Raw genomic sequence first — 13,459 nt, 5'->3', positions numbered from 1 at the left:
TCCAAACCCTCACTGAGCTGGTGAGTTTGTGGGCTCTGTGACCCTGCTGAGCTACTGTGCTTGCACGTTTCAAGTTTTAAACTACTTGTGCTAATGCCATGCATTCATCCTGGATTAGATTCCCTGTTTGTCATATCATCTGGCCCAGACCAGGCTAAAAGTTCTCAAGGTACCAACCAAGAAAAAAGCCTAATCATGCTTCTAATAAGATGCAAACTGTCCTTTATTTTAGAAGCTCTTAACTGTGTGCTAACTGCCCATTTATTTCAGGAATTTGATCAGTTTGCTCAACTATGTGCACAGTTGCTAACTGAACTTATTCAGTAAAAATTGTCCTTGATTAGACAGAAATGAAGCTGTTCATCTGTTGACCAATTCTGAGAGGCTGCATACAAACTATTAATACAAAAGCACCACAAATGCAAAGGTGACTATGGGCACAACATGCCAGACTGCTCACAATCTTAATATGAAAAAGACATTAGTTGGTTGAATAGAAAAGTCCAGTGTCCTCAACCCTCAGCTCAAATAGTGAGTTCAAAATCAGATGTCTTCTACCATTTTTTCTCCTAACATATATACCTGTCATGCAAAAGTTATTATTTCTATAAAATCTTAATCCTCTTTATCCTCACAACAAGCTAACACAGAACAAACAAATTTATGATAGTTTTGTTCCCATATTGCCTAGCTAACAGTGCCTTAAAAGGTGGCTGTATCAAGCAACATGAATCTCTTTCCTTCCATATCTCACATAAAAAATATTGCAATGTCTGTAATAATTATAGAAGTTTTTGGTTTCAACAATATATCACTTTCGTCATGTGTGTCAACCTGGACCATCAATCAGAAGATTCAAAACCACAAACATCCTTTAGAATAGTATTTAGGACATTAATACAGAGACTAATCTTCAGAACTCAATTGCAAGTGACATGAATATTATGTTATGGCCTAAGACATTTTAATATCTCCATTTTTTGTGAGCATCATAGTTCGTGGAATTAATATATTATCTAACCCTTTTAGGCTAATCAGATGGATAGAGGCTCCTTTGTGGCAGTGCCAGAGGCTATTTTCCCACTCCACAGGTCAGGGATGTTCATGTTTTCTCTTCAATTGGGTCTGTTTGGTACAATTGCTATTTATAGTAATTTGTTTGTCCATAAATTCTACATTTGGCAGGGCACCTGGACCGGCCTCAGTTGCAGTGATGACCCCTGGCATATTTGTTGATCAGGTATTCAGGCATTTACTAGTTAAAGCAGGTCAAGGGTTGATAAAGATGGACCCTTAATAGTTTTTGTAAGGCAATTGGATGCACAGTGGATACAATGAGCAACTCTGGGGTTCAGTCCGAATTGAGAATAATAATTAATGGAGTTATAGCATTATAATTATTATTAAAGTTATACTTTAAATAATTAATTATTAAATGCATGTCATTGATAAATTAAGTGGATTTATACTGGTTTAGGCCTCACATTTTTGCCCAGTTCACAGAGATTTTTAATATGGTGTCACCTATTAACCTCTGTATCATATACGATGATTTCATCACCCTTTGAATCTACCATGTAGAACCATGGGCCGCTTGCCACCTCTGAGCGAGCTTTCTTGAAACTTGGTGAATATATGAAAGAGCTCCATCCTTTCCACACTAAATGTAATTGAAAGAAGTTGAAAACGGGAACTCGTGCAAGCACTCGTTCTAATATATCTTCACGCAATTCGTTTAATTTCATACATAATTTTATGGTTGCTATTTTCAAGAACAGATTTTGTTTTCTTCCTCTTCTTTCTTGGACAGTCTTCATCATTAATATTTGCGGTAGCCTGCATTGGTAGAGTTCTCTTATCTTCCATTTAAGTTGTATGCCACATCCAACAACCATAGGACTGGTGAATTCACAAGACAAATGTTGCACACAGGTACATATTAACAGATTGCCATTCCATGAGATGCCATTCTTTTAAGGTGTTCTGCCAAACAAGTTTAGTGTGTGTTGTCTGCGATATCTCATTTTTCTTGTGTATCATTTTGCCTGCCCATTGCATATGATTGAAACTTTATATGGAGTCATGTTCAAATCCATTTTCTAGAAATTTTTCAATCATTACATTCCAATAAATGATATTTCTTCGAAGAGTTTTTGTCAAAGGGCTTGCATACTTTGTCATGATTCCACATTTTGCATGCATATCTAGCATCAAGTGTATTCCATGAGATGACATTTCTTTAAGGCATTTGGTCAAACAATTTAGATGTATTTGTGCCTTTTGAACAATCACTGCATGCCATAAAGCCAATTTCTAATCAGACATTAAATTGGATAGTTGGTGTGTTGTACATATTCAGAAATTATGGAATACTATGATACCAGATTTCTTTGAGGAGATCTGTAAAATGGTTTGTATTCATACATGAGCTTCCATGTTTGGCATAAAAGTCTGCATCTGCAATGACAATGATATCTAATTCTTTGTGCCCAAATTATGCTCATATGCTTTCAATCACCCATTTCTGTGCACTGAGTTCATCTGGAAGTTCTGAAAGTCTTTTTACTGAATCATTTTATGTATACAGAACAATAGCTACATTTCATTCCTTAATGATGTATCTTTGAGGCATTTAGACAGAGAATAAGCCACATTCATGCATACGAGAACATTTCAAACTATAATAGCAGACAAAAAACTCCCCACCATACACTTTCATACATGTCCATACCCTGTTCCAGAGATGTCGAGAGTACTGGAAAAGATTGTGAAATGCCACTTTTTGGCTATAAATTGTATGTGCTTGAGCCTCTAGAACTAGTTGAAGAAGTCAGTTTTGTGCACATATACCCGATCATTATATTCTTCGAGAGGGCATCTTCATTGAGAAAGTCTGTCAAGCGATATGTCTACTTTGTTAATGCTTCCATTGATTCACATGCATATCTTGGAGGATTGTTGTAACTACAACTTCTAACAAAATTCATTCCTATGCACTTTGGTGGATATCAATTATCTTTGCTCAAAAGGTTATAGAACCTTTTTTAACAAATATCACTCATCTAATCCTGCCACATGGAAAGCTCCTCTAGTAACATCTCTCTCCGAGGCATTATGTCTAAACAGTTGCAGGCCTATGTATGCTTCCATGGTCTGCATCAGAGTTCAGAAAATTGGACTTAGCAAGGCTGACTCGACTCATGACTCAGCTACAACTTGGCAACGACTCAGCAATGACTCAGCAAAATAATAAAACCACTGAAATGATATACTATTATAATTACATATCATTATCCATGACCCGGGCCAAGTCATAAAAACTCGGCAAGGTCTGCTTGACTCAGCAACTCGGGCTACCTGCACGACTCACAGAGAGTCATGGAACTCTACTCTGTGTGCATTGTGCCTTTCAACTTTATGCATACAGATCTGCCACAGCCAAAACTGTTAAATAATGAACCAGAAATACTAAAGAATGCAGAATAGAAATCTAAAACTCAGAGAACAAATAACACCAAGGGTTTTATCCTGGAAAAACCCTCCTACTCAAGCAAACAACCCAATCTGCCAAAAGGTAGTATCTTTATTAGATTTGCAAAAACTTATTACAAAATCCTGCTCCCTCTCATGACTTCAATACATATTGATCGCCTAAAGATCAAAAATAATGTATGCAACAAGGAGTTCCATTACAGAGATACAATTCTCTGAAATATAATGACTTATAGCTATGCTTCTAATATGCAGAATAACTAAAATCTTTAGAATACTGATGGCAAATTGTTTATCACAACAATACACAAAAGCACCCAATCTCCTAACTTGGTTCTCTACAATTAATTGTCATGACTTGATACACAGCTCCGTAAAACACACACCCAATGGTATATGCACCCTTTAGTCGTCAGAGAAGTAACAATGAATAATAACAAATGCGAATAGTCGCTACATCAATGTGAACCGACCCATCTAAGAGAATCGTAACTCCACCATAAGAAAGAGTTGCTCATTCTCATCAAGTGATGACAGTTACAATAACACTTAGCATCATAAATGTGAACCGACATCTTCAACGGAGGAACAACGAGCTCATACAAAATGCCAAAACATAATGGTAACTAAAGTATAAGAGTATATTGTTGTCACTGAAGCCAACCACGCATAAGGAAGTCAGCTAGCAACAAAAAATGATGACATGTCAAACTAAGCCAAATAAAAATAGGATGTCTAGTCACCATTTGATCTTCAACAAAATCAAAACAATAAGAATGATAAATCTTCCGCACAAAACAAAAGCAATGGAATGAAGGAACAAAACATAAGTGACAAGAAGCATGAACAAGTGAACTCAATTGAAGGAGAATTGCAGAGTTATGCACTCAAGGCCCACAAGACAAAGATTTTGAGAATCTAAACTGCAAGTCTTCATAGGAGGACAGTCTTGAATAGACCTACATACTTCAACACTCCCTCTTAACAAGAAAGAGATATTCAGTTTGCCATCTTATGACAAGTGCACATAGCTACAATAAAAAATAATGTGAACAAACAAAATCTCGTCATAGATTTTCTCAATAAAATTGTTATCTCAGCATAACATTAGTCACCATAGCTACTCCAAGAGGGTGAATCAGGAAACAGAAAAATTTAAATCATGGAATCACACATAGGAATTCCACCATGGGACTCCCAAAGGGTGGAACAAGGGATTTCACGTCAAACTTCTCTTGCAAAGAACAACTCATTAACAAGAGATTGCACCTCTAACTTCTCTTGCAGAGAAGAACTTAGGAGATTGCGCCTCAAACTTCTATCATGGGGGAGAACTCGTTAACATATGCAAAAATCACAGAAGCTGAGATTCTCTCTCAGCAAAAGTGCCATTCTCCATGATACCAAGCTTATCCTAGGAGTAACAGAACTTCACTATCGGAAGTGGTTTGGTGAGAATGTCTGTAGTCTACTCCTCCATAGAAATGTACTTGAGCTCAACTGCTTTCCTTTCAACTATATCTCTCAAGTAATGGTATTTGATTTCCACATGTTTGGTTACATTTTAAAAAATTGGATTAACTGAAAACTTCACACAGCTTTGGTTATCACATATGATCATTGTAGGTTCCAAAGGCTGCCCAAATAAGCATTCAAGTAATTCAGGAAGCCACACAGCTTCTCTTGCAGCCACAAATATTGCAACATACTCTGCTTCAGTTGTACACTGAGCTACACAAGATTGTTTCTTGCTACACCAAAAAACATGGCTGAACCTAGGCTGAAACAACATCTTAAAGTTCTCTTCCTCTCAGGCACACATCCAGCCCAATTTGATTCAAAAAACCACTACAGGTTCAGCTCTACACATGAAGAGTACTTCAAACCATATCCCATTATACCATGTACATATCTCAAAATGTGTTCGGCTGCCACAAGGTGAATTTGTCTTACTTCACACATAAATTGACTCAAAGTATTAACTACATAACACCGAGCCTTGTGTTAACTAAATTCATCAGACAACTAATCAATTGCATGTACATGGTAGGATCAACCAAATCCAAAGTAGCTGCATCAGCATGTAACCTTTTCACAATTTGCTTCCCTAGGAGTAACCGTAGATTTACACTCTAGCATGCCAAATCTTTTCAAAATGTCAAATGCTTATTTACCTTGACTTAATATTATTTCATTTGATCTTTGTCATACCTCAAGTCCAAGGAAATAGTGCAGCCAACCAAGATATTTCATCTCAAATTCTGAATCTAACTCCTTACATTTGACAATGAGAACATCAACACCGATGAGAAACAAATCGTCAACATAAAGCAAAAGAATGAACACTTTTTCATCATTTAGCTTGAAGTATAAATTTGGATCTGCATCATTTTTGTGAAAACTCAAACTTAGACGATAGTGATCAATTCTCTCATACCGAGCACGAGGAGCTTGCTTGAGGTCATACAAAACCTTTTTTAGCCTAGACACATGAGACTCCTTATCATGAATAACAAAACCACCTGGCTGCTCAACATAAACCTCCTCTTCAATTTGATAAAGTTTTGAGCCCTTCACTACCACAATAGCTATAATGGTTCTAATGGAAGTGTCACGAACTACTGGAGCAAATGTTTCTTCATAGTCTGTGTCTTCTTTTGTGAAAAACCTCTAGCTACAATGTTGGCTTTATGATTTTCTATACTTCCATCAGCTGCATGCCTAATTTTGAATCACCATTTAGATTAGAAAAAATTGACTTATCTTTTGGTCTTGGAACAATGTCCCATACATCATTTTTAATGATGAACCGATAGTCCTCCATCATGGCATCTTTCCATACTTTCTGATTTGAAGCTTCTTCGGCATTGAAAGCCTCAAATGCTATAATGTGAGTCATCAAAGCTACATAACCAGCCTACTATTAGGCCTTTTAGTCTCTCTGAAAGTGCCACAAGGGGCTGCATATTGTTCAGCTTCTTCCATAGTGTTCCTGGCCCACAAAGGTATTTTCTTGTTAGCTGAAGTATTATTGGGACCTGCTGAAGTATCAATGAGATCTACTGGATCAATTGGTTCAGCTGAGTCCTCTAAATCTGTACTTTCCCTTTGAATCTTTGAAGGTGGATCCGAATCAGCCATATCTAAATCCTCAGAATGTTCAAAGTCTTCTCCACCAATTCCATGTTAGATTCTAAAGATTTCTTAAAAGCTACATCTTCATCAAAAGAAACATTCCTACTGATTTCAATTTGTTTCTGACCTGGTATGTAGGTTTTACATGCTTTTGAAGAATCACTATAGCCAACAAAAATGCATTTCCTTCATGAAGGTTCCAACATTGTTCTTTTCTCTTTTGGAAAGTGAATATAATCAGGACATCAAAAGATTCTACATAACTAATGTCTAGTTTGATTCTTGTAAAAGCATCTTCTAGAATCATGTTGTTTAGAATCTGATGAGGACTACAATTTTTAGCCTTCGCTACCTCAGCAATTGTCATATTCTTTCTTTCAACTACGCCAATTTATTGAGGACTGTAAGGGACACATAAACCCCTCTTATCCTAGCTTCAACACACAAGTTATGAAAAATACCGGAAATATATTCTCCTCCATTATCAGATCTAAGAATCTTATTCTTCTCGTTAGATAAATTTTCAACAAGTGTTTTGTACTCTTTGAACTGGTACAGCACTTCATCAAATTCTTTAGATTTAAGAAAATAAATCTAACATTCACGAGTAAAATAATCGATGAAGGTAACATAATCCCAAAAGCCATTAAGAGAAGCAACAGACATGGGACCACATAAATCAAAATGAATAAGATATAAAATATCTTTAGCTCTATTTTCACCACTATGAGAAGTACTCTTAATGTTCTTACCTAGAGCGCATTCCTTGCAAACTCCTCCACAATTTTAGTTCAGCTTTTGAAGACCAAACACATCCTTCTCCATAGACGATAGAATTTTGAAATTTTTATGACCAAACCTCTTGTGCCAAAGTTCGCTTGAATTTGAAGGAATCATGGGCTAAAGCTTGAATGGGGCAGGTTGAAAGCTTGTGGAGGTTGTCATGATGATTTCCAATCTCATGAGTTGATTGAATGTTGGAGTTCTTTTTCCATGTAAGAAATTTCCATCAGCAAAGGCAACACAATAGCCTTTATCTTTTAACGTCAATATAGAACAAAGAGGAAATCAATTAAAGTGAAGGGGAACTCTAGAATAAAATTGGAAAGAAGTAGAACTATCAGCTTTAACATAATAGTCATCATCTCCTATAATGACTTGAAGGTGAGAATCATATTCTTCCAAGTTGAAGAGGTGTTCTCGGTAACCAATGTTATGTCGAGATGCACCACTATCAATCAGCCATGGATCACTGTTTGTAGGTACATTTTTGGAGTGTGTAGAAATAAATAAAGATCCCTTTTCCTTTTCTTAGAGTCAGGAGCTGACTCAAAGTTTTTAACTTTAAATCTTTTGAAGTTCCCTTTCTTCCCTTTTCCTTTAGAAGTGTGAGTTGTAAGTACATGATCATCTTCAAGGTGGCTTCCATATCCACTTCCTCAAGCTTCTAATCTGCATTCAAGAATGCAATCAGCTCTTAGCCTGTCCAATTTAGGGAGTTTGTCTCTTCGACTAATACCTTGAATGAAGGATTCCCAAGAATGAGGAAGTGCGTTCATTGCAAGCATAACTAGATTCTTATCTGCAAATGATTCATCAATAAAGTACAAATTCACTTGTCACCATTTTTGTTGAAGTATAGCATCAGTCAAAGTGATATACGCATTACATTGAGTATTTGTATTCATGATTTATATGAATGACTCAAAGTTTTTATCTTTAAATTTTTTTAAGTTCTCTTTCTTCCCTTTTCCTTTCGAAGTGTGAGTTGTAAGTACATGATCATCTTCAAGGTGGCTTCCACATCCACTTCCTCAAGCTTCTAATCTGCATTCTACTTGAATGCAATCAGCTCTCAGCCTGTCAAATTTAGGGAGTTCATCTCTTCGACTAACACCTTGAATGAAGGATTCCCAAGAATGAGGAAGTACATTCATTGCAAGCATAACTAGATCCTTATCTGCAAATGATTCATCAATAAACTACAAATTCACTTGTAACCATTTTCGTTGAAGTATAGCATCAGTCGAAGTGATATTACATTGAGTATTTGTATTCATGATTTCTATGAACATTGTTTTATGTCTTATATTATTCATAAGAATAATATATATATAATATACATAATTTATGTAATATTGTATATATTATACATTATATAATAATATATTACATATATGGCTAATATATTAATATTACATATATGCTTAAAGGTGAGTTACACATATAGTTCACTAAAGATGATTAACTATAGGAACATGTCTCTTGAAGAGACATGTCTCCTCTTTTCATATTTATATGAGATCCAAATCTTCATTTGGAAATCATCAATTACAATGGCCATGATTATACATTTGCAGAAACGATCTTAGTTACTTTAACATGGTATCAGAGCTGGACTGCAAATAAAATCAAAGAGATCAATAATATGGTATACATAGACTTGTTTGGTGGAATTGAAGAGGGCTACACGATAATGAACCTGAGTTGGTATGTTGCAGAGAAGACACTACTGCCAATATGCAAGTTCACGTCCACCAGGAGAAGATTGATGCTCAAAATGTTGAGTTATTCCTACAGAATTGAGTTGGAACGATTGATTTTTGAAGTCGGATCCCCATGCTTACCTCGTCACTTGAAATCTTCTGCAAGGATCAGAAATGACATTTTTTGTCAACACTCCCTCTATTTTATTTCTTTGAAGATTAAAATATTTATATATGTCGGGTGTATTAAGAGCGTTGAAGGTACAAAAATGTTGATGCCATATAGGTAAATAATGAACATAAGAAAAGAAGTTTGTATCTAGTTGTGAAAGGAGGGCATACATAAAATACAAAGCATGGTATGAGTTTCTTACGGCACATACAACGATTAAAGTTTGAGTTCAAACCAAGCAAATATTAATCCATTTGTATATTACCCACTAAGGAAGATAGATGGTGATGGGAGGCAGATAAATAAAATGGTTAAGAAACAATACAAAGTTAGTGTTTATATGTTGGAAATCATACATTGAGCTATACCACATATCTAATAGCAGTAAGTAGCAATATTATGAGAATATATCAAAGGCAATGATGTCGAAGAGAGACGTGAGTACCTTGATGGGTATCGTCACATTGAGATGTCATGTGTGAAGGTAAACAATAATAATAAATTCTGCAGAATGTTCTTGAATCGTTACAAGTCTCTAGTCGGGATAAGAAATACAATCCCATGTGGGATCAATCATCCACGAGTCTCAAAAATTGATAAGTTGGTGAATAGTATAAGAAAGAAATAAACCCTCGATTTCCAAAGAGTAAAGACCTAGCGACATCCACATAATAGAGCTCTTCAAGAAGACATGGCGAGTAAGGAGTGATAACCTTTCTACATTCACCCTATGTCAAACGATATATGTTGAAGGAACGACAATAAAACAAGAGATTTACTTGCATCAGATTATCATCAGGGCCCCACAATGCCAGATAGGACAAGGTGTTATTCGAGTACAGGGACAAGATTGAAGATGATCTTGAGACATAAGGGATAACCCTTCGAACGAAGATTAAGGAAATTATGTGGACGAGGCCAAAAGTCTAAGTACTCACACTCATAGAGAGCTAGAGGCATCAGACACAAACTCGATGAAGAAAAAGGGAAAAGGTATGATGTTTTAATAAATGAAATAATTATGAAATATATATAGATATATCGATATAATTAATTTCACAGTTGGATTATAAAGTCATATGCAATCCTAATACTAGAGCTATTGATTAAGTAGAAGAGTATTAAGAGGTAGGTACTTTATGAGATTATTTTATTTATTTCTTAGTAAATAGAGTATCATGTTATTTTTATAAAATGAGATTTGTAATATTATATATTTAATTATATAAATGCAAGCATATAAAAGATTGTGAAATCAATAATATACTGATGTTATGTTTATTAAAATATTTGATATTTTGTAAGGATTATTATAATTTCTTATAATGGAAAGATCAATCCAAGAATAACTTGGTGCCATGTTGAATACAACCCAAGATAATTTACATATGTCTAGAATGGTATTAGGCAAATTTTTTTCTCCTGACTTGTCACATATGAAGGCATTTTATTATTTATTCGATGCATATGAGATAAGTAGTTATTATATTGAGTATTACATTTGTCTACTCATTATTTGTATTTATATACATAAGAGCTATTTTACCTTGATTTTTCCTCCAAGAACGTTCTTGTTTTAGAAGCTTAGAAGATTTATGTTCAGAGGGATTCTGACACATCCATCAGAGGGAGCAAATAGAGGATATGGTTTTGTCAAACCGTATGTGATATCGATCATATTGATTCAAAGGGAGTAAACCAATGTTGTGATGGAATCTCCAGTGATTGATAAATTGTAACAGTCAAAAGGACTGTAATTCATGCAACTATGTGAATGGGCCTACCCCTTGTGTACATTATAAGAAAGTTGTGACTTTAAATTAAACTATCTACGAGTCTTGCTTTGATAAATGAAACTTGACGTATGAGTTGTAAGGTCATTCAAGTGGCACCAATCATACTCAATCAAGATATTGGCATATTGTAGATGAGCTTGTGTTAGCTTCTACTATTAAGCTTAATGAATGTTTGGAGCTTCAACGGATGAAAAGAGCAATTTGGAACTTAGAAAGAAGTCGTCAAATTTGGTGTGATGTAAAAGTGTTCAATGATATAAGAGTGGGAATTTTACATTGTGGGGAGGAATAATAGGCAATGTTTCACTCCCACTTGAACCATCCTTAGAAAGGGAGATATTCCATGACCCTCATGGGCAGATAAGTACTTGTATCTTTTACATTTATCTATTCATTTATTTGTAATTCTTTACATACTATAAGGATTATTTGCTTTGATCTTTTCCTTTATGTTTGAGGATATTCTTACAAGAAAAGAAGGTTGGTATTTTAAATATGCTACCAAATATTGTGTTGGTTAAATCTAATGCTAGTAGTTCCAAAGACCCTGATGATTATGATGGATAAAGTGAGGCTCTTGAAGAAAACATCTTTGATGATTAAGATTATGAGATTCTTCTACATTTCGAGGGATTATTATACTTCTTCAAAGGCAATGCAGGAGCTTAGAAGATTGATACTCAAAGGGAGTCTAGAAATACATGTGGGTGACTGCTTGATGTTTATGGGCCTACTCCCATGAGGGAGTGATTAGTTCGATATGCATCCTTGGGTAAAGAGAGTTTCTGAGGAAGTAACTAGAGGACCTGACTTCCCAAGATCGATGTTTAGAGGGAGAAACTTTGAGATACAATCCTTTGTGGATGATATCTTCTCCTTGAGGAGAAGTTCTAAGAGAAATTCTTTATAATGCACTCTCCTCTATGAGAAAGATGCATGAAGTGAAAACCCTTTGTACCACCCTCTAACTGGGTTCATGGTGGTTACTATTTCACATATGATATAAAAGGTGACGATCTTTCATTGAGATATATAAATAGAAGATAACCATTATAAGATGATGATCTTATAAATGGTAGACCTGTTCTCATAGTTCTTTGGGCCGGATTTTGCCAGACACCATGATAATGAAAAAACAGAAGCTAATCTTTGTAAGATGACGATCTTGCAAATGATAGGCCTGTTATTATGACAGTTTTAGTTCCGGATACACCAGAAGTCATTGATAATGAAAGCATTATGATTACTCTAGATATTGTTTCGGAGAATTAGAGATCATAATAAATGTTATGATAGTGTTCATAACATTGTGATTATAGTTATTTGACAAGTCACTATTTTAGAGTGTTAAAGTCAGATAATATGTTGTGTATAGATATCCTTAATACTAATATGTCATAAAATGTTTTTGTCACTTCTCCCTTGCTAAGAGGAAGTATTGAAGTATAACATCAGTCGAAGTGATATACTCATTACATCGAGTATTTGTATTCATGATTTCTATGAACATTGTTTTATGTCTTATACTATTGATAAGAATAATATATATTATATATGTCATATAATATATATTACCTATTACATATATGGTTAATATATTAATATTATGCATATGCTTAAAGGTGAGTTATACATATAGTTAACTAAAGATGATTAACTATAGGAACATGTCTCTTGAAGAGACATGTCTCCTCTTCTCATATTTATATGAGATCCAAATCTGCATTTGGAAATCATCAATGACAATGGCCATGATTATACATTTGCAGAAATGATCTTAGTTACTTTAACAATTTTCACATGCAACAATTGACGCCGCAAGGCAAGAGATCTATTGGTATTGTTGAACTCATACAAACTCTTGAGATGAGATAACGAGAATCAAATGATCCTTTACTAAATCGATCATAATCTTCTTGGCCATAATCTTATTCTTTTTCCATTGTGTTCTTTCAGCTTCCATAGATGGCTCTACAACATCAAAGTCAACATAATCTAGAAGGTTATTCTCAAGTGCAATAAGGACCCTAGGTTTGCATGAAGGAAAATTTGATGAGTGATCAAGTCTATCTTCAACTTTCAAACCATTCGCCATTTTCACAAGCTGAAAAGAACTAAAATGCAAACAAGTAATACAATAAACTAGATACTCTTGGTTCTAGATCAAATTTCTTAGGCCCATTCTGATACTATGTGAAATAATGAACCAAATATACTATAAGAATGCAACAAAAGAAATCTATAACTCAGAAAACAAATAACACCAAGGATTTTATCCTAGGAACAACCTTCCTACTCCAGGGAAGCAACCCAACCCACCAAAAGATAGTATCTTTTATTAGATTTGCAAAAAACTTATTATGAAATCTTGCTCCTCA

General features: G+C 34.9%; 1 protein-coding gene across 1 annotated transcript in view; it reads right to left on the bottom strand.

Annotated features, from left to right (window-relative positions):
* LST8-1 (Transducin/WD40 repeat-like superfamily protein) overlaps window positions 1-13,459 on the bottom strand; it is a 77,552-nt gene that overhangs the window by 25,649 nt on the left and 38,444 nt on the right. The gene's annotated exons all lie outside the window — the stretch shown is intronic.

The sequence above is a fragment of the Cupressus sempervirens genome, chromosome 9 (assembly GCF_028749045.1).
Source record: "Cupressus sempervirens isolate cs-2001-9-10 chromosome 9, ASM2874904v1, whole genome shotgun sequence".
Taxonomy (NCBI): Eukaryota; Viridiplantae; Streptophyta; class Pinopsida; order Cupressales; family Cupressaceae; genus Cupressus; species Cupressus sempervirens.
This window is presented reverse-complemented; position numbering and strand designations above follow the sequence as displayed.